Source organism: Hyla sarda, chromosome 8, assembly GCF_029499605.1.
Source record: "Hyla sarda isolate aHylSar1 chromosome 8, aHylSar1.hap1, whole genome shotgun sequence".
Lineage (NCBI taxonomy): Eukaryota > Metazoa > Chordata > Amphibia > Anura > Hylidae > Hyla > Hyla sarda.
The window spans coordinates 56690047-56710323 of NC_079196.1; the positions used below are offsets into that span (position 1 = coordinate 56690047).

General features: G+C 45.6%; 1 protein-coding gene and 1 long non-coding RNA gene across 2 annotated transcripts in view; one reads left to right on the plus strand and one right to left on the minus strand.

The window, feature by feature from the left end:
* Positions 1-20277, minus strand: part of OLA1 (Obg like ATPase 1) — a 292645-nt gene that overhangs the window by 207569 nt on the left and 64799 nt on the right. The window lies entirely within an intron of this gene.
* On the plus strand, positions 9-19753 carry LOC130284097 (uncharacterized). The gene is made up of 3 exons (XR_008846922.1): positions 9-85; positions 11743-11840; positions 19664-19753. It is a non-coding gene; the product is annotated as an uncharacterized LOC130284097 (long non-coding RNA).

Below are 20277 nucleotides of genomic sequence, written 5' to 3' on the forward strand. Positions count from 1 at the left end.
GGAAGCGTAATAGGTCATGTGACTGAGCATGCTGCTTCCTGGTGGCCACACAGACGTAGTGTGTGCTTCTGCCTCTGCTAACATGGTACAGGACCTGGAGCGCTTGGGGGTGTGGGAGGGACGTGTCAGCTGCTGCTCCACCTGATCCTGTCTGTCCTCATCCTGCCTGTAATCAGCTGCTGCACCACCTCACCCTGCCTATCCTCAGCTGCTGCACCACCTCACCCTGCCTATCCTCAGCTGCTGCACCACCTCATCCTGCCTATCCTCAGCTGCTGCACCACCTCATCCTGCCTATCCTCAGCTGCTGCACCACCTCATCCTGCCTATCCTCAGCTGCTGCACCACCTCATCCTGCCTATCCTCAGCTTCTGCACCACCTCATCCTGCCTATCCTCAGCTTCTGCACCACCTCATCCTGCCTATCCGCAGCTGCTACTCCCCTTCACCCTGCCTATCCTCAGCTGCTGCACCACCTCATCCTGCCTATCCTCAGCTGCTGCTCCCCTTCACCCTGCCTATCCTCAGCTGCTGCTCCCCTTCACCCTGCCTATGCTCAGTTGCTGCTCCCCTTCACCCTGCCTATCCTCAGCTGCTGTTCCCCTCTATCCTGCCCATCCTCAGCTGCTGTTCCCCTCCATCCTGGACACGTGGCACATATGGGGTGTAAGTGAAGGGGTGCATGCGCTGGGACCTGTCTGACAATCACACAGCGGCCCCAGCGATGACGTGCAGGGGATAGGCGTGGCGCCGGCGAAGCATTGCGAACCTCGCGCCACACCTATCCGACTGTGTGCGGCTTCCATCAAAACAGTTTTTTGTGGTAATAAAGGACTGCAGACAGAAGGTAAAAACACTGCCTATTACACAATCTGCACAAAGGCTGTGTGTAGGTTATATGGCCCAGATTTGATGACAGTTGCACTTTAACCCACCCAGACTTTTTTAATATAGTGTATATGTCAAAATTAGTGACCAAAACAATCAAGCACACTTCTGTGTTGTCTCAGCAATAACATTTATCACCTATCCGGTGAACATAATCCATGCATTTATATGACCAATTTAGCACTTTTTCTGGTTTAGCCATTCCCTACAAATAGTGTACTGAGATCATGCTGTCTAGCCTTCATTACAGTCAGTGGAGCTTTACGGCGAGTACTCTCCAGTACTTAAAGGAGTAGTCCAGTGGTGACTCAGTGGTGAACAACTTATCCCCTATCTTAAGGATAGGGGATAAGTTGCAGATCGCGGGGGGTCCGACCTCTGGGGCCCCCTGCGATCTCCTGTACGGAGCCCCGACAGCCCGCGGGAAGGGGGCGTGTCGACCTCCGCAGGAAGCGGCGGCTGGCACGCCCACTTCAATACAACTCTATGGCAGAGCCGAAGCTCTGCCTTCGGCAATCTCCGGCTCTGCCATTGAGATGTATTGAGGGGGCGTGTCGGCCGACGCTTCGTGCGAGGTTGACACCCGCTATCTGGCTGGAGAGCCGGGGCCCTGTACAGAGAGATCGCAGGGGGCCCCAGCGGTCGGACCCCCCGCGATCTCAAACTTATCCCCTATCCTTAGGATAGGGGATAAGTTGTTCACCACTGGACTACTCCTTTAAAGGGAAACTTCAGTGAAAAACAATAAAAAAATAAAATGGTGACATAAAGTTAAACAGATTTGCAAATTACTTCTATATAAAAATATTATCTCTTCCAGCACTTATCAGCTGCTGTATGCTGCAGGGGAAGTTGTACAGATCTTTTCTATCTGACCACAGTGCTCTCTGCTGACACCTCTGTCCATGTCAGGAACTGTCCAGAGCAGGAAAGGTTTGCTGTAGGGATTTGTTCCTGCTCTGGACAGTTCCTGACATGGACAGAGGTGTCGGCAGAAAGCACAATGGTCAGACAGAAAAGAACCATACAACTAACTTCCTCTGGAGCATACAGCAGCTGATAAGTACTGGAAGGATAACGGTTTTAAATAGAAGTAATTTACAAATCATTTTAACTTTCTGCCACCAGTTGATTTAAAAAGAAATGTTTTCCACCGGAGTACCCCTTTAAGGAAAGCTGATTTAAAAAAATGTTTTTGAGGTTCAGGTAGTAGATGCTTGGATGTGAGGTTTGAAAGGTTAGGTGGGCCAAGGTCATCCCAAGGCAGCAGGCAGTGAGAAAGCATTGAATGCTGTTTTTGCCTAGAAAAGTGATGGAACTTCCAGTGGAGGACCTAAATGCCAGTGAGAACATAGCGTAGCTTCATGGGCTAAAGGATTAATTTATCCAATAAAAACCTCTGAAGACCTCAAGTTTTGTCTATCTCTAGAGTAAGGTTGAAGTTTTATTGTTAAAAAGAGCGCAAACTTACTTGCCCCAATCCCATGGCAACTAACGATCTGACAGCACTCGGTTACTGCGGTTTTCTTCTTCCTGGTTTATGTGATGTTTAGTTTGGACAGGAAATGCCCATTCAGCCAGTGACTAGACCAGGAGAGCAGTTAGGGGATCTGGGCAAACTAAGGCACCTTAAAGGAGTAGTCCAGTAGTGAACAAGTGGTGAACAACTTATCCCCTATCCTAAGGAGAAGGGATAAGTTGCAGATCGCGGGGGGTCCGACCGCTGGGGCCCCCCTGCGATCTCCTGTATGGGGCCCCGACAGCCCGCGCGAAGGGGGCGTGTCGACCCCCGCACGAAGCGGCGGCCGACACGCCCCCTCATTACAACTCTATGTCAGGATAGGGGATAAGTTGTTCACCACTGGACTACCCCTTTAAAAAGTACCTGTAACCAAACAAACTGTTCTCAACTACCTCGACTATGCTCCCTAACTACACCTTACACCTCTCCTGCCCTTTAAACTATTTCAGAGCTTTAAAAAGCTGTGTATTATACCTTTCTTCTTACTCGCATAGTGCAATTTCCCAGCAGGAGAAAGTGGGCGTTTCCGCCCTCATTGGGGGACCAATTCCGCCCTCCCATGGTTGCAGTACTGTGATGAATAGATGTCCTCAGGCTCTGTGCATGTTTCAGTCTGTAGATTTCAGTGAGGCTCTCCTTCGGCTGTCAGTCTGTGTGGCTATCTGAAAATCAAACAAGAAAAAGTCCCTGAGGGTCTCAGGGTAATTGTGTATTAATCAACCTTTAAGGGGTTGCCCCCTCTCGGGGATAAGCCCTTACTAGATACCCTCCCCTAAAAATCAACTTTTATTGAATTTGTATAAAATCTCATAACCCCTTCACACGTTTTAAAATTATCAGCAATGCAGTACTGTGCTTCAGAGGGGGTATTATTTTGACCCCCTACTGTGTCCGGTATCACTGGAGCTATGGTACTTGATTATTGTATATGATTGGTGTGCTGTAGTGTCTGCATCACCTAACCATGAACTACCAGTCCTCTTATGATTCAACCTGCCGCTGGTTAAAACTCATTCAGAACCTCCCCGACGTTTCGCGGAAGAATCCGCTTTGTCAAGGGTTGCGAGGCTACTGAGCTCCGGACGCCAATCACTAGTTTATATGACCTCGGATCCTCCTCACTTCCGTCCCGTCCCCCTCCAATGGAGTAGTGCCACGTCATAATCTCCCTTATCGCGTGATTTGTGGTCCAATCCGGTTCACCTTTTACTCTTTGTTATTATCATGTGACCAGATGACGTATCTGATCGCATGTCTCGCGCGATCTCCTTCGCTGGTCATCTCGCGCATGTCACAGGACTTAGATTTCTTCAGCTTCTCCGACTTGCGCATAAACCGGGTCCGATCTGGGTATGTTTATTTGGCGCATGTCACTGCACTTAGAAATAATTCCGGTCTCACACCAGCACATATGTGCATATCGTGCACATCCTTGTGCTTAGGGAATTAATTCCCTTTGCAACTTGTGTTGATGTAAGGGTATGTTTAGACATATAGTCCTGTTGGCATTCTTATTTAGCAGTGCAGCACAATGCAATTGTTAAGTCTGTATCACTATATTCAAGGGGGGGGGGGGGAGCCCGATCAATCATATACTAGTATGATTGGTTACCATATACCCATCTATATATTCAAAATGTCCCTGTAGATGTTCACTGAAGTAATTATACCGTAGCTGTTTAATGAAATTAGTCTCTTTCATGCTGGCTGTTCTCGCATTTATCTTTAGATTACTCAAATATACGCTAGATTTTCTGGGGACTTCTGATTATATGTTACCAGAAGTACGTTATTGCTTATTCTCATTGTAATTTTTATTTATATTTTTGTTTTTTAGAACATCTTGTGGATCGTTATTTTCCCGGTGGAACCTGGGGTAAGTTGTTGTTCTCTAATATCCGTATTGGGTATTGTTGAGTATATGGGTGTCCGAAGTGGTCTGTACAGGGTTTTTTTTGTCTTACTGTGTGTTGTCTTTATAATTATTCATTCCAGGAACGCTACATAAGTAAAGTCCTCGTTTAGACCGAATGGACTTCTACTTTTGAGGCGGTAAATCCATCTTGTCTCCTCTTGTAGTAGTAGCTTGTCAATGTTCCCTTTCCTAGGGCCTAGTTTCATTTGACAAAGGCCCCAGAACTTCACAATGTCGGCTCTATTCTCATGTCTCATCCGTATGTGTCTCGCTAGGGGGGTATCCACCCCTGTCCTAATCGTGCTGATATGTTTTCCAATCCTCTTCCTCAATTCTTGTGTGGTTTTGCCCACATAAATCATTGGGCATGTACATGTTGCAATGTAAATTACATTGCGACTGCTACAATTCAAAAATTGTCTAATGTCATATTCTTTTCCATCTGTTGGATTCCTGAATTTCTTTATCCTTGGCATGTGTTTACACATAGTGCAATGCCCGCATGGGTAAGAACCAACTGGAGGTCTGGGGATCCATGTCTCTCCCCCTTCTTCCTCCTTCTTCCTATGATGGCTATGTACCAAAATATCTCTGATGTTGGCTCCTCTTCGATAAGTAATGCTAGGTCTATGAGTAGTCACACCTGTCAGATCAGAATCTAGTTTTAGGACATGCCAATGATGATTAAGAATGTGTGTAATCTGTGTGGCATAGCCATCAAAATTACCTATGCATCTGATCAGTTTGGGTTTGGGATCTGTTGCTATTTTTGGGCCCAGTAAGTCCTTCCTTTCCAGGGGCCTCACCCGATTGTAAGCCCTTCTCATATGTTTTTTCGGGTAGCCTCTCTCTACAAAACGTTGCATCAAATTCTGACTCTCTAGATGGAAGTTCTCCTCTTCCGAGCAATTCCTCTTTGCTCGGAGGTATTGCCCATATGGTATACTCTTCTTCAGTGGGCCAGGGTGCCAACTGTCCCACTGAAGGAAGCTGTTGGTCGCAGTTGGTTTCCTAAAGATATTTGTTTGTATCTTCTGGTTATCATCTATGTATATTGTTATGTCCAGGAAGTTGATGCTTCTACCACCCTCCTCCAGTGTAAATCGCATACCTATTCTATTATCATTAAGATGAGAAACAAATTCTCTAAAAAGTGTGGAATCCCCATCCCAAAAGATCAAAATGTCATCAATATACCTCCCCCAAAATAAAATGTGCTCAGTGTAGTGTGAGGTGTTTTCCCCAAAAACTATAGTGTTTTCCCACCACCCTAAAAATAAATTTGCAAAAGATGGTGCACACGTGGTTCCCATAGCGGTACCCTTTATCTGTTTATAAAGGGTGCTGCCAAAAAGAAAAAAATTGTGAGTGAGTATAAAGTCCAGAAGTGTGGTGACAAAATCATTGTGCCTCTGAAAGTGCGTACTCCGTGTGGCTAGAAAAGTGCTCGCTGCCGTGATTCCCAGTGTATGTTCAATGTTACTATAAAGACTTTCTACATTGAGGCTCATCAGTCTAGTGTTAGGTGTCACTACCAAATCGTGTATTTTTGTCACCGTGTCCTTGGTGTCTTTTAAATAAGAAGGGAGGAAGGTGACAAATGGGGCCAAAATACGGTCTACATAGACACTGGCTCCCTGTGTTATATTGTTATTGCCTGATACTATCGGGCGCCCTTTGATCGGGTTGATGGTCTTGTGGGTTTTGGGGAGTGCATAAAAGGTTGATATCACTGGGTGTGGGTTGTAGATGTATTTTAGTTCTTTTTCTGTTATGAGTCCTTCTTCCTTAGCTATGTCTAATATAGACTTTAGTTCCAGGAGATACTTACTGGTTGGGTCACTCGGTAGGATTTCATAGGTTTCTCGATCATTTAATAGCTTATATACCATATCTTCATATCCTGATTTGTCTAACAATACGACGTTCCCACCTTTGTCCGAAGGTTTTATTACTAAGTCTTCATTCTTTTGTAGGTCTTTCAGTGCGGTTTGCTCCTCCAAGGTAAGATTTGAGTGGATAAGATGATTCTGTGGTTTTATTTTTTGAATATCTTTAGTTACAAGGTCTACAAATGTTGCGATGTTGGGAAATTGTGACAGTGGAGGCGTCATCACCGATCTCGGTTTCAAATCCGTGAAGGGTGCATTCACAGTGACTTCTCCCCCCTCATTCTCAGTTAAAAGATCAAATAGGGTCTCCACTGTCATCGAGTCCCTGTAGTTACTTTCTCCCCTGGCGTTCTCGTTGTGCAGATGCCACTTATGTAGTGCTAGCTTCCTAGCAAACAGGTTAATGTCCTTCACCCACCCGAACTCATCAAATCTGGGTGTAGGGGTGAAGGACAAGCCTCTTAACAGAAGCTTTTTTTCCCCATCTGTGAGTATATGTGATGAGAGGTTGAAGATTTGCATGTTATCCTTATGTTGTGAGCGACTTGCCATGGGCTGATCACCCTCGATATCGTTTTCCATCACCATTACATCATTTGTGGTTGTGTTATAGGCAGGTTCATCGTTGGTAGTGGAGTGGGTGGAATGCTGTTCCGTATCTGTGGCTGAGCCCCTAATGGAGGGGTCCCGCCTCCACCACCCGTTGCCTGACCTAAAAAATGGTGATGATGGGAGGGGGGAGGAAGTTGGGGGGTCAGCATTGTTGTCTGTAATGACGGACGCGGCATGGCCGGATTTGTTCCGTACGTGCCCTTCCCTAGGTGAGGGGTTTGAGGTCTCATATTGTTCCCTACTTGTATATGTGCTCTTGGTCCCTGTCCATTCATTTGTGGGTATTGATTCGGGGTCATATTGGTCCCCATACCATATGTGACATATGTGACATACCATACACGATTTGGTAGTGACACCTAACACTAGACTGATGAGCCTCGATGTAGAAAGTCTTTATAGTAACATTGAACATACACTGGGAATCACGGCAGCGAGCACTTTTCTAGCCACACGGAGTACGCACTTTCAGAGGCACAATGATTTTGTCACCACACTTCTGGACTTTATACTCACTCACAAAATTTTTTTCTTTTTGGCGGCACCCTTTATAAACAGATAAAGGGTACCGCTATGGGAACCACGTGTGCACCATCTTTTGCAAATTTATTTTTAGGGTGGTGGGAAAACACTATAGTTTTTGGGGAAAACACCTCACACTACACTGAGCACATTTTATTTTGGGGGAGGTATATTGATGACATTTTGATCTTTTGGGATGGGGATTCCACACTTTTTAGAGAATTTGTTTCTCATCTTAATGATAATAGAATAGGTATGCGATTTACACTGGAGGAGGGTGGTAGAAGCATCAACTTCCTGGACATAACAATATACATAGATGATAACCAGAAGATACAAACAAATATCTTTAGGAAACCAACTGCGACCAACAGCTTCCTTCAGTGGGACAGTTGGCACCCTGGCCCACTGAAGAAGAGTATACCATATGGGCAATACCTCCGAGCAAAGAGGAATTGCTCGGAAGAGGAGAACTTCCATCTAGAGAGTCAGAATTTGATGCAACGTTTTGTAGAGAGAGGCTACCCGAAAAAACATATGAGAAGGGCTTACAATCGGGTGAGGCCCCTGGAAAGGAAGGACTTACTGGGCCCAAAAATAGCAACAGATCCCAAACCCAAACTGATCAGATGCATAGGTAATTTTGATGGCTATGCCACACAGATTACACACATTCTTAATCGTCATTGGCATGTCCTAAAACTAGATTCTGATCTGACAGGTGTGACTACTCATAGACCTAGCATTACTTATCGAAGAGGAGCCAACATCAGAGATATTTTGGTACATAGCCATCATAGGAAGAAGGAGGAAGAAGGGGGAGAGACATGGATCCCCAGACCTCCAGTTGGTTCTTACCCATGCGGGCATTGCACTATGTGTAAACACATGCCAAGGATAAAGAAATTCAGGAATCCAACAGATGGAAAAGAATATGACATTAGACAATTTTTGAATTGTAGCAGTCGCAATGTAATTTACATTGCAACATGTACATGCCCAATGATTTATGTGGGCAAAACCACACAAGAATTGAGGAAGAGGATTGGAAAACATATCAGCACGATTAGGACAGGGGTGGATACCCCCCTAGCGAGACACATACGGATGAGACATGAGAATAGAGCCGACATTGTGAAGTTCTGGGGCCTTTGTCAAATGAAACTAGGCCCTAGGAAAGGGAACATTGACAAGCTACTACTACAAGAGGAGACAAGATGGATTTACCGCCTCAAAAGTAGAAGTCCATTCGGTCTAAACGAGGACTTTACTTATGTAGCGTTCCTGGAATGAATAATTATAAAGACAACACACAGTAAGACAAAAAAAACCCTGTACAGACCACTTCGGACACCCATATACTCAACAATACCCAATACGGATATTAGAGAACAACAACTTACCCCAGGTTCCACCGGGAAAATAACGATCCACAAGATGTTCTAAAAAACAAAAATATAAATAAAAATTACAATGAGAATAAGCAATAACGTACTTCTGGTAACATATAATCAGAAGTCCCCAGAAAATCTAGCGTATATTTGAGTAATCTAAAGATAAATGCGAGAACAGCCAGCATGAAAGAGACTAATTTCATTAAACAGCTACGGTATAATTACTTCAGTGAACATCTACAGGGACATTTTGAATATATAGATGGGTATATGGTAACCAATCATACTAGTATATGATTGATCGGGCTCCCCCCCCCCCCCCCTTGAATATAGTGATACAGACTTAACAATTGCATTGTGCTGCACTGCTAAATAAGAATGCCAACAGGACTATATGTCTAAACATACCCTTACATCAACACAAGTTGCAAAGGGAATTAATTCCCTAAGCACAAGGATGTGCACGATATGCACATATGTGCTGGTGTGAGACCGGAATTATTTCTAAGTGCAGTGACATGCGCCAAATAAACATACCCAGATCGGACCCGGTTTATGCGCAAGTCGGAGAAGCTGAAGAAATCTAAGTCCTGTGACATGCGCGAGATGACCAGCGAAGGAGATCGCGCGAGACATGCGATCAGATACGTCATCTGGTCACATGATAATAACAAAGAGTAAAAGGTGAACCGGATTGGACCACAAATCACGCGATAAGGGAGATTATGACGTGGCACTACTCCATTGGAGGGGGACGGGACGGAAGTGAGGAGGATCCGAGGTCATATAAACTAGTGATTGGCGTCCGGAGCTCAGTAGCCTCGCAACCCTTGACAAAGCGGATTCTTCCGCGAAACGTCGGGGAGGTTCTGAATGAGTTTTAACCAGCGGCAGGTTGAATCATAAGAGGACTGGTAGTTCATGGTTAGGTGATGCAGACACTACAGCACACCAATCATATACAATAATCAAGTACCATAGCTCCAGTGATACCGGACACAGTAGGGGGTCAAAATAATACCCCCTCTGAAGCACAGTACTGCATTGCTGATAATTTTAAAACGTGTGAAGGGGTTATGAGATTTTATACAAATTCAATAAAAGTTGATTTTTAGGGGAGGGTATCTAGTAAGGGCTTATCCCCGAGAGGGGGCAACCCCTGTGTGGCTATCTGTGACAATCTGTGGAGCTTTCACTTTCTGTGGAGCTGACAATCAAGCTCTGTGCAGAGAAGCACTTCCTGAGTTTCGTCTCCTGCCAGGCCACGAGGAGACCAAACTCACTGTATTAATTGTGGCAGGGAACAGAACAGAGCCACCTAGTGGTCGTTTTTTATATTAAATTTTAAACATACAGTGGGGATCAAAAGTTTGGACACCCCAGGTAAAAATGTGTATTAATGTGCATGAAGAAGCCAAGGAAAGATGGAAAAATCTCCAAATGGCATCAAATTATAGATTAGACATTCTTATAATATGTCAACAAAAGTTAGATTTTATTTCCATCATTTACACTTTCAAAATAACAGAAAACAAAAAAAAAAATTCTACAAAAGTTTGGGAACCCTGCAGAGTTAATATCTTGTAATGCCCCCTTTGGCAAGTATCACAGCTTGTAAACGTTTTTTGTAGCCAACCAAGAGTCTTTCAATTCTTGTTTGAGGTATCTTTGCCCATTCTTTCTTACAAAAGTCTTCCAGTTCTTTGAGATGTCTGTCACGCACTGCTCTTTTAAGGTCTATCCATAGATTTTCAATTATGTTGAGGTCAGGAGATTGTGAAGGCCATGGCAAAACCTTCAGTTTACGCCTCTTGATGTAAGTTAGCATCCAAAATTTCCTGAAATTTTATTGAATCAATTTTTCCTTCTACTCGTGAGATGTTCCCTGTGCCACTGGCTGCAATACAACCCCAAAGCATGATTGGTCCACCCCCATGCTTAACAGTTGGTTCTTTTCATTAAATTCCTTTCCCCTTCTTCTCCAAACATACCTTTGCTCATTCCGGCCAAAAAGTTCAATTTTAACCTCATCGGTCCACAGTTTCCAAAATGCATCAGGCTTGTCTATATGTTCATTTGCAAAGTTCAAACGCTGATTTTTGTGGTTAGGACGTAGAAGAGGTTTTCTTCAGATGACTCTTCCATGAAGACCATATTTGTACAGGTATCTCTTTATAATGGAATAGTGTACTACAACTCCAGTGTCTGCCAGATCCTTCTGGAGGGATTGTGCAGTCAAACGTGGGGTTTGAATTGTTTTTCTCACAATCCTGCAAGCTGTTCTGTCTGATATTTTCTTGGTCTTCCAGATCTTGCTTTAACTTCCACTGTTCCTGATGACTGCCATTTCTTAATTACATTCCGAACAGAGGATATTGACATCTGAAAATGTTTTGCTATCTTCTTATAGCCATCTCCAGCTTTGTGAGCGTCAACTATTTTCTAGACTACTGCTTAGAAGAACCCATGGTGCTGATTGTTGGGGCAAGGTCAGATGAGTCTGGGCATTTAAAACCTTTGAGATTGACATCACCTGGTCTTCCCAGATGATGATTGAGAACAATCCATGACACTGGCAGGTCTCAGCTTTGCAAAGTGGGCAGTGCATGCTATACATTCTGCAGGGTGCCCAACCTTTTGCAGATGCCATTTTTTTTGTTTTCTGTTATTTTGAAAGTGTAAATGATGGAAATAAAATCTAACTTTTGTTGACATAGTATAAGAATGTCTAATCTGTAATTTGATGCCTTTTGGAGATTTTTCGATCTTTCCTTGGCTTCTTTATGCACATTAATAAAAAAAAATTTCCTGGGATGCCCAAACTTTTGATCCCCACTGTATTTATGTTGATAATTTTGAAAGCAAGTGATGGGAAAGTGTCTGCTAATTACAAAAGGAAGACTGTACTAAATGTTTTATTTGTGACAGGTGCATTTGGGGAACACTGTTTCATAGAAAGTAACAACATTTTGTCCATACCTTTCTACTTTGTTGCAGAGGAGACACTGGGAAAAAAAGACCTTTCAAACCTGGCGATGCGAACTTGTGACCATTGTAGTGGAGTGAGGCAGGAGTTTCTTAAATCAAAGTCCTTGGTAGGACCATTTTATTGAAAACAAGTAAAAAATAACAAACTGTAAAATGTTTATACGTTTTGAAGGAAACACCCTCTTCCTCAGCAATCACTCATTCTTTTCTGCGGATAGGGGATAGGAAACCTTTTAAAGTGTACCTGTCATCAACAAAAACTTTTTATATAATGTAGATAATACCTTTATATGTATATTTGTAATATACATTGGTTAAAAAATATGGATATTTTTGGGTGAAAAAGTGCTATCCCTGCAGCTATTGTCTATGTGTCTCCAAATGCAGGATGTGAGGATAGGACAAGTGGGGCTCTGTGCAGGCTCCTGGCTTGTCAATAGTCACCGTGTGTGAGCCCGTAGCATTTCACAGAGCCTCACTGCACAGATCCCTGCTTGTCCTGTCCTCACTTCCTGTATTTGAACTCCTCATACAGACACAGGCAATAGCTGCAGGGATAGCACTTTTTCACCCAAAAATATACACATTTTTTAACCAATGTATAGGACAAATATACACATAATGATATTATCTACATTATATAAAAAGCTTTTTTTGATAACAGGTACACTTTAATTATACTAGTGACACTTTAATATCTCACACATACCATAATATCTTACTTCATCTATGAATACATTAATCCCAGTTTTAATTGTGTAAAATAGATGGATTTTAATGAATAGAGGATTATATTTACTCTTGAGGGATGTATGTTATCTGCTCTAAAAAAGTACAATATGCCTTTGGCAGAACAAAATTATATACAACCAATCAGATCGCTTCTTTTATTTTGCAGAGGTCTTGTTAAAAATGAAAGAAGAAATCTCATTGGTTGCTATGGGCAACTTTTCCTTTGGACAGGTTTTGATAAATCTCCCCCACTGAGTTTATATACATCTATATATAATACAGACCAAAAGTTTGGACACACCTTCTCATTCAAAGAGTTTTCTTAATTTTCATGACTATGAAAATTGTAGATTCACACTGAAGGCATCAAAACTATGAATTAACACATGTGGAATGTAGACATAACAAAAAAGTGTGAAACAACTGAAAATATGTCATATTGTAGGTGGAAAGTGTCCCCAAGTGCAGTCACAAAAACCATCAAGAGCTACAAAGAAACTGGCTCACATGCGGCCCCCCCCCCCCCCCAGGAAAGGAAGACCAAGAGTCACCTCTGCTGCGGAGGATAAGTTCATCCGAGTCACCAGCCTCAGAAATCGCAGGTTAACAGCAGCTCAGATTAGAGACCAGGTCAATGCCACACAGAGTTCTAGCAGCAGACACATCTCTAGAACAACTGTTAAGAGGAGACTGTGTGAGGCCTTCATGGTAGAATATCTGCTAGGAAACCACTGCTAAGGACAGGCAACAAGCAGAAGAGACTTGTTTGGGCTAAAGAACACAAGGAATGGACATTAGACCAGTGGAAATCTGTGCTTTGTTCTGATGAGTCCAAATGGTTCCAACCACCGTGTCTTTGTGCGACGCAGAAAAGGTGAACAGATGGACTCTACATGCCTAGTTCCCACCGTGAAGCATGGAGGAGGAGGTGTGATGGTGTGGGGGTGCTTTGCCAGTGACACTGTTGGGGATTTATTGAAAATTGAAGGCATACTGAACCAGCACGGCTACCACAGCATCTTGCAGCGGCATGCTATTCCATCCGGTTTGCGTTTAGTTGGACCATCCATTTATTTTTCAAAAGGACAATGACCCCAAACACACCTCCAGGCTGTGTAAGGGCTATTTGACCAAGAAGGAGAGTGATGGGGTGCTGTGCCAGATGACCTGGCCTCCACAGTCACCAGACCTGAACCCAATGAAGGCAAAAGGGCTAACAAGTGCTAAGCATCTCTGGGAACTCCTTCAAGACTGTTGGAAGACCATTTCAGGTGACTACCTCTTGAAGATCATCAAGAGAATGCCAAGGGTGTGCAAAGCAGTAATCAAAGCAAAAGGTGGCTACTTCAAAGAACCTAGAATATGACATATTTTCAGTTGTTTCACACTTTTTTGTTATGTCTATAATTCCACATGTGTTAATTCATAGTTTTGATGCCTTCAGTGTGAATCTACAATTTTCATAGTCATGAAAATAAAGAAAACTCTTTGAATGAGAAGGTGTGTCCAAACCTTTGGTCTGTACTGTGTGTGTGTATATATACACACACTGCTCAAAAAAACAACAAAAAAAGGGAACACTTAAACAACACAATGTAACTCCAAGTCAATCACACTTCTGTGAAATCACACTGTCTACTCAGGAAGCAACACTGATTGACAATCAATTTCACACGCTGTTGTGCAAATGGAAGAGACAACATGTGGAAATTATAGGCAATTAGCAAGACACCCCAATAAAGGAGTGGTTCTGCAGGTGTTGACCACAGACCACTTCTCAGTTCCTATGCATGGTAGCATGAGACGTAGTCTACAACCCACACAAGTGGCTCAGGTAGTGCAGCTCATCCAGGATGGCACATCAATGCGAGCTGTGGCAAGAAGGTTTGCTGTGTCTGTCAGCGTAGTGTCCAGAGCATGAAGGCGCTACCAGGAGACAGGCCAGTACATCAGGAGAGGTGGAGGAGGGCAACAACCCAACAGTAGGACCGCTACCTCCGCCTTTGTGCAAGGAGAAGCAGGAGGAGCACTGCCAGGGCCCTGCAAAATGACCTTTAACAGGCCACAAATGTGCATGTGTCAGAAACAGACTCCATGAGGGTGGTATGAGGGCCCGACATCCACAGGTGGGGGTTGTGCTTACAGCCCAACACTGTGCAGGACGTTTGGCATTTGCCAGAGAACACTAGGATTAGCAAATTTGCCACTGGCACCCTGTGCTCTTCACAGAAGAAAGCAGGTTCACGCTGAGCACATGTGACAGAGTCTGGAGATACCGTGGGCCACAGACTATCCAGGAGTTGGCGGATGCTTTAGTCCACCTCATAAGGAGCATGCCCAGGCATTGTAGGGAGGTCAAACGGGCATGTGGAGGCCACACACACTACTAAACCTCATTTTGACTTGTTTTAAGGACATTACATAAAGTTGGATCAGCCTGTAGTGTGGTTTTTCACTTTGATTTTGAGTGTGACTCCATATCCAGACCTCCATGGGTTACTAAGATTGATTTCCATTGATAATTTTTGTGTGATTTTATTGTCAGCACATTCAACGGCCCGAAATTCCCTGCTATATACCCTGTATAAACGGCCGGTTCCTACCTCTGTGGCACTCTGGTGTCAGGGAAGTCTCCGTGACCCTGCTGGAGTGAGGCGGTGACGGGAGGTCCGGTGGTGAGCTCTCCTGCTGGGGGGTGGCGGACTCTGCGCCCGGTAGGCTCCTGAGGAGGGAGCTGGTCTCTCCTGCTGTGGCTGCTCGGGGGCTCCTATTCTGATTTGCGGAGCAGTTGCCGGTTCCTGTTGGTCCTCTGGCCTGGGCTGCATCGCTTAAGGGGTGAAGCCGGGGAGCCGCCATTACTTCGTGGGCCAGGCTTCCTCCGTTGCCTAGGTTACTCCCGGGCTCCTCATTGTAGCCTGGTGTGGTGTTCCTGCGGCTCACGGCTGAGTATGTGACTGCGGATCTGGCTGGACTACTTCTTACATCTGTGCCTCTGCAGCCTTCTACCCTACCATAAAGGGTGCCTCAGTATCTTATATTCGGCTGGACTGTCTCCTCATCCTGCTGAGACTACTGCTGCTGGACCACCTCATGACCGTCTCTACTCTGCCAGGCCTCATGGGGCTCTCCAAGGCCCACTCCTGCATGAGTATCCAGGCTTGTGAGTACATTGAAGGGTGGCTGCTGTCTTGCTGGGACTTGCGGTGGTGGTGGTCAGCCTGCGACCTTTGCTATCAGCTGTGGGCCCTGCTTTTGCCCTGAGTGCTTCTCCTCTTTCATTACTGGGACTGTGTGTCTAGTGACTTTGTACCTGCTCTCTGTGTGGCCCTGTAGATCATGGGTGGCCCTCGTAATAAGAACAAGAAATCCAAAGTGTATGCTGAGGCCTTTCAGCTGAATTCTGGGGAGGAGGATTCCTCTGATGATGGGTCCTTTCACTCCAGCAGCCCCTCAAGGCGAGACCCTGGTGCTCAGACCCTGTTTGCCTCTAAAGTTTCTATGCAGGCGGCAAAAGCGCAGAGCCAGTCCTCCAGACCTAACAACTGCCCTGCCCTAGAGGTGATTCTCTGGATCCACCTCTGTCATTGTTTGAAGGGTCTCCGACCCCCCTGCAGTCGCACTTTCTAGAACGGCCTGTCTATGACGCTTCGGCTCTGGACCGTCTTTTCTTGGAGCTTTTGGCAGCCTTTACCTCTTGCCAATCTGTTATGGTGACTAAAGTGGATGAGCTGTGGCAGGAATTTATCATACGTCATGAGACCCAAAAGATACGAGAGCGCACTGAAGAAGTGGAGCGCAGGGTCTCTACGGTGGAAAATGCCTTACATCCCTTGCCGGAGAGGGTTGATTCTCTACAGCATCAGCTTACAAGTGTCCAGAGTCAGATGGATAACATGGAGAATCGTTTGAGGCGCAATAAAATTTGCCTCGTGGGTCTCCCTGAGAAAGTAGAGGGGATTGATCCAGTGCTGTTCCTTGAAAACTGGCTGAAGGAGATTCTTCCAGTGGACACCTTCTCTCCTTAATTCTCTGTTGTGCGGGCCCATCGTGTTCCAGTTCATCCACCTCCTCCGGGTGCACCTCCACGTCCTTTCCTGGCCAAACTTCTTCACTTTCGGGACAGAGATGCTGTTCTCCGGGCAGTGCAGATCAAGGGCGAAGTCATCTGTGAGGGAAGCAGAGTGTCCTTTTATCCTGATTTTTCTGTGGAATTTTGCAAGCAGCAGGTGCAGTTCATGGAGGTCCGGGCAAAGCTGCGATCCAAAAGCTATCGTTACTATATGTTATATCCTGCTCGTCTCCGTGTGGTGGATGGAGCCTCTACTAAGTTCTTCACTTCCCCTACTGTCCCTTCATTGGGTGGATGCGGCCCCTCCAGTCAGACCTCCGGATTGAACTATGCTGAACTGTCTTGACATGGACTGCTCCTCTTTATGGGGTACTTTTTTTTAGGTATTGGTTAGGGAGTTAGTTCCTGTCTAGGGCCTCCACAGGTTCATGTCTCCCTAGGACCTCTCTGGGTAGTTTCCTCAGTTACTGTTTTAGTTATTGTGGGGTGTGCATTTAGTCTTTTTTGGCATTCCTTCAACTCTCCGTGAAAGTTGTATTTAAGGGTCAACGTCTGCACTGTGTTAGGGACTAGCAGTTTTACGTCCTGATAAGTGTTAGACAGGGTGTTTTTGGGAATATTTTTGTTATGCCTGATTGTTTTTGCTTTTGTTTCTGTGTCTGTGACCTGTATGTCTTTTTGTTGGTTGAATCTGGAGTGTATCGTCCTGGTGCTCTGCCCCTCTCTGTCCTGGTCCTACTGCAGGTCTACCTGGGTGTACAGAATGTTCTCTGTTATGATGGGGACCCTGAAGGTGGTTAGATGGAATGTCCAGGGGCTTAATTCCAAGTTTAAATGTGCCTTTTGCCTTGATTTTGTAAAACGTCAATCCCCCACATTGTTTATCTACAGAAGACCCATATTACGGGTGAGAAAGTTCTAGCTCTCAAGAGGACTTGGATTGCGAGGGGATATCATGCATCCTATTCCAACTATGCTAGGGGGTCTAAGAGGGGAATTTATCATTGTATATAGAGCTGTTTTGTGTCTATTTTTTTGCCCAAAAATATGTGCAAGTGGGTTTTTTTCTGTCTTTTCTTTGCGCAAATTTTTATAGAATTCTTCATCGCCCTGTCTACAGTTAAGTTTACCATAGAGCATTTTCTACTGTAGAATCGAATTTACTAACTGCGTTTGTTTTTTTCCACAAAAAAATGTGCAAACTGCATTTTCTTGCGCAAATATACACCACCTCGGATGACACGTACCAAAGTGTCTATTTTGGCACAATAAGGACTGCTACTCCCATCATGGACAGACTCTTCCCATGATGGGAGTTGTAGTCCAGGGGCTGAGGTGCAGATCCCGCCGGCTCATTTTGCAGAGACCCGCTGCTATACGCATTTATTAACTATACAAGCCGGCGGTACATGCGGCTACACTGCGCTGCACGCCACTCCTGTATACACTGTCATAATTCATAATCCCCGCCACCGTGAGAGAGGAGCTCTGATTGTTCAATAGCTATTCACCTATCAGAGCTCCCCTCTCCCGGCGGGGATTATGAATTATAAGAGCTGTATATAGGAACCGGCGTGCAGCGCAGTGTAGTCGCATGTACCGCCGGCTTGTATAGTTAATAAATGTGGATCGCAGCGGATCTCCAGAGAATGATCTGCTGCGATCAGCACCTCTGCCCTTGGACTACTACTCCTATCATGGGACAGAGTCTGTCCCAGGATGGGAGTAGTTGTAGTACCGCAGCACTGAGAGATGGCACTTGCACATCCCCCAGCTGCGGGACTTTTATGACTACTACTCCCATCATGGACAGACTCTGCCCATGATGGGAGTTATAGTCCCAGGGCTGAGGTGCAGATCACACCGGGTCATTCTGCAGAGACCCGCTGCGATCCGCATTTAAGTTAAAAAGCCAGCTGTACATGCGTCTACAATACACTGCCCGCCGGCTCCTATATACATAATCCTGTCATAATTCATAATCCCCGCCGCCGGGAGAGGGGAGCTCTGATTGGTGAATAGCTATTGACCAATCAGAGCTCCCGTCTCCCGGCGGGGATTATGAAATGTGACCGTGTATATAGGAGCCAGTGTAATGAAGAAAACTGTGCCCTGTAGAGGAATGTGACCCTCCGCACAGGGACACAGTTTTCTGATTTGCAGGCCGCTCCCTCTGATTCCATTCCCACTAACCTCCCTCAGGTGGACCGGGACACAGTTTCTACACCGCTTAGACAGACTGTGGAGCCACAGCGCCCCACAACCTTTCTCCCACACGCCGCGGCGCATATCAACCATCGCCCGCTACCTGCAGCGCAGTGTAGCTGCATGTACGGCTTGTTAACTTAAAAATGCGGATCGCAGCAGGTCATTCTCTGAAGATCCGCTGCGAGACGCATTTATTAACTATACAAGCTGGCAGTACATGCGGCTACACTGCTCTCCCCGCCGGCTTATATATACACTATCATAATTCATAAGCCGGAACAAGGGAGCTCTGATTGGTGAATAGCTATTGACCAATCAGAGCTCCCGGTGGCAGGGATTATGAATTATGAAAGTGCATATACAAGCCGGCAGGGAGTGCGGTGTAGCTGCATGTACCGCGGGCTTGTTAACTTAAATGCGGATCCCAGCGGGTCTCTCCAGAATGACCCAGTGCGATCAGCACCTCAGTCCCTGGACTACAACTCCCATCATGGGCAGAGTCTGTCCACGATGGGAGTAGTAGTCCTAAAAGTCCTGCAGCCGGGAGATGTGCAAGTGCCATCCCTCTGAAGCACTGCTTTTTTCGACCGTACTAACTATGTAACTATGTAATACAACTACTCCCATCATGGGACAGACTCTTTCCCGTGATAGGAGTAGTAGTCCAAGGGCAGAGGGACAGATCTCTGTTCACATTATGCATTTTGCATAATGGGAACAGAGCCTTACTGGCAGTGTGTTCCCAAAAAGGGAGACTCCAGCTGTTGCTTAACTACAGCCCTCCACAATGGGAGTTGTAGTTTAGCAACAATTGGAGGCTCCCTGTATAGGAACACGCTGCATTATGTGCGCTCTTCCCAGGGGAGTGCGCAAAAAATGTACTAACCCATATTTCTTCTTTTTCTTTTCTTCTTATTTCAGATATGTGAATGCAGAGGACTACGCCAGATTCAGTGGACTGCGACGATGACCAGCGTTTAATTTTTTTATTTCAATAAAATGGTTAACGAGGGCTGTGGGGGAGTGTTTTTTTTTTTAACTTACATTTTTTTTCCAATGTATCGTGTTTTTTAGCCCCAAAATCAGTTAGCGCTAACCTCTAATTATTACCCCGGTACCCACCGCCACAGGAGTTCCGGGAAGAGCCGGTACCAATAGGCCCGGAGAATCAAAAATGGCTTCAGCAGGCATCCAGGGCAAACGCCGAGGGGGGCCATGTAGGCCCCCCATGTCGGCGATCGCCGCAAATCGCAAGGGAAATCGCCCTTGCGATCTGCGGCGATACCGGGCTGATCGGGTCTCTGGGACCCGACCGCCCGGTAATTTTGCATGATCCCGGCTGTCACAGACAGCCAGGACCATGCTGGAGCCTAGGAGCGAGGTGGCAAGCCGGCCACCTCCTCCAATCCCCTGCGATCCGTTGGCTAGTCAACCGACCAATCGCAGGGGGGGGGGGGGGCGGTTACTTCCTCCAGCCCTGCCCGGTCCCTGAAAGTCCGGAGAGGACGGGAGGAAGACCGGAGGATGCGGCGGGG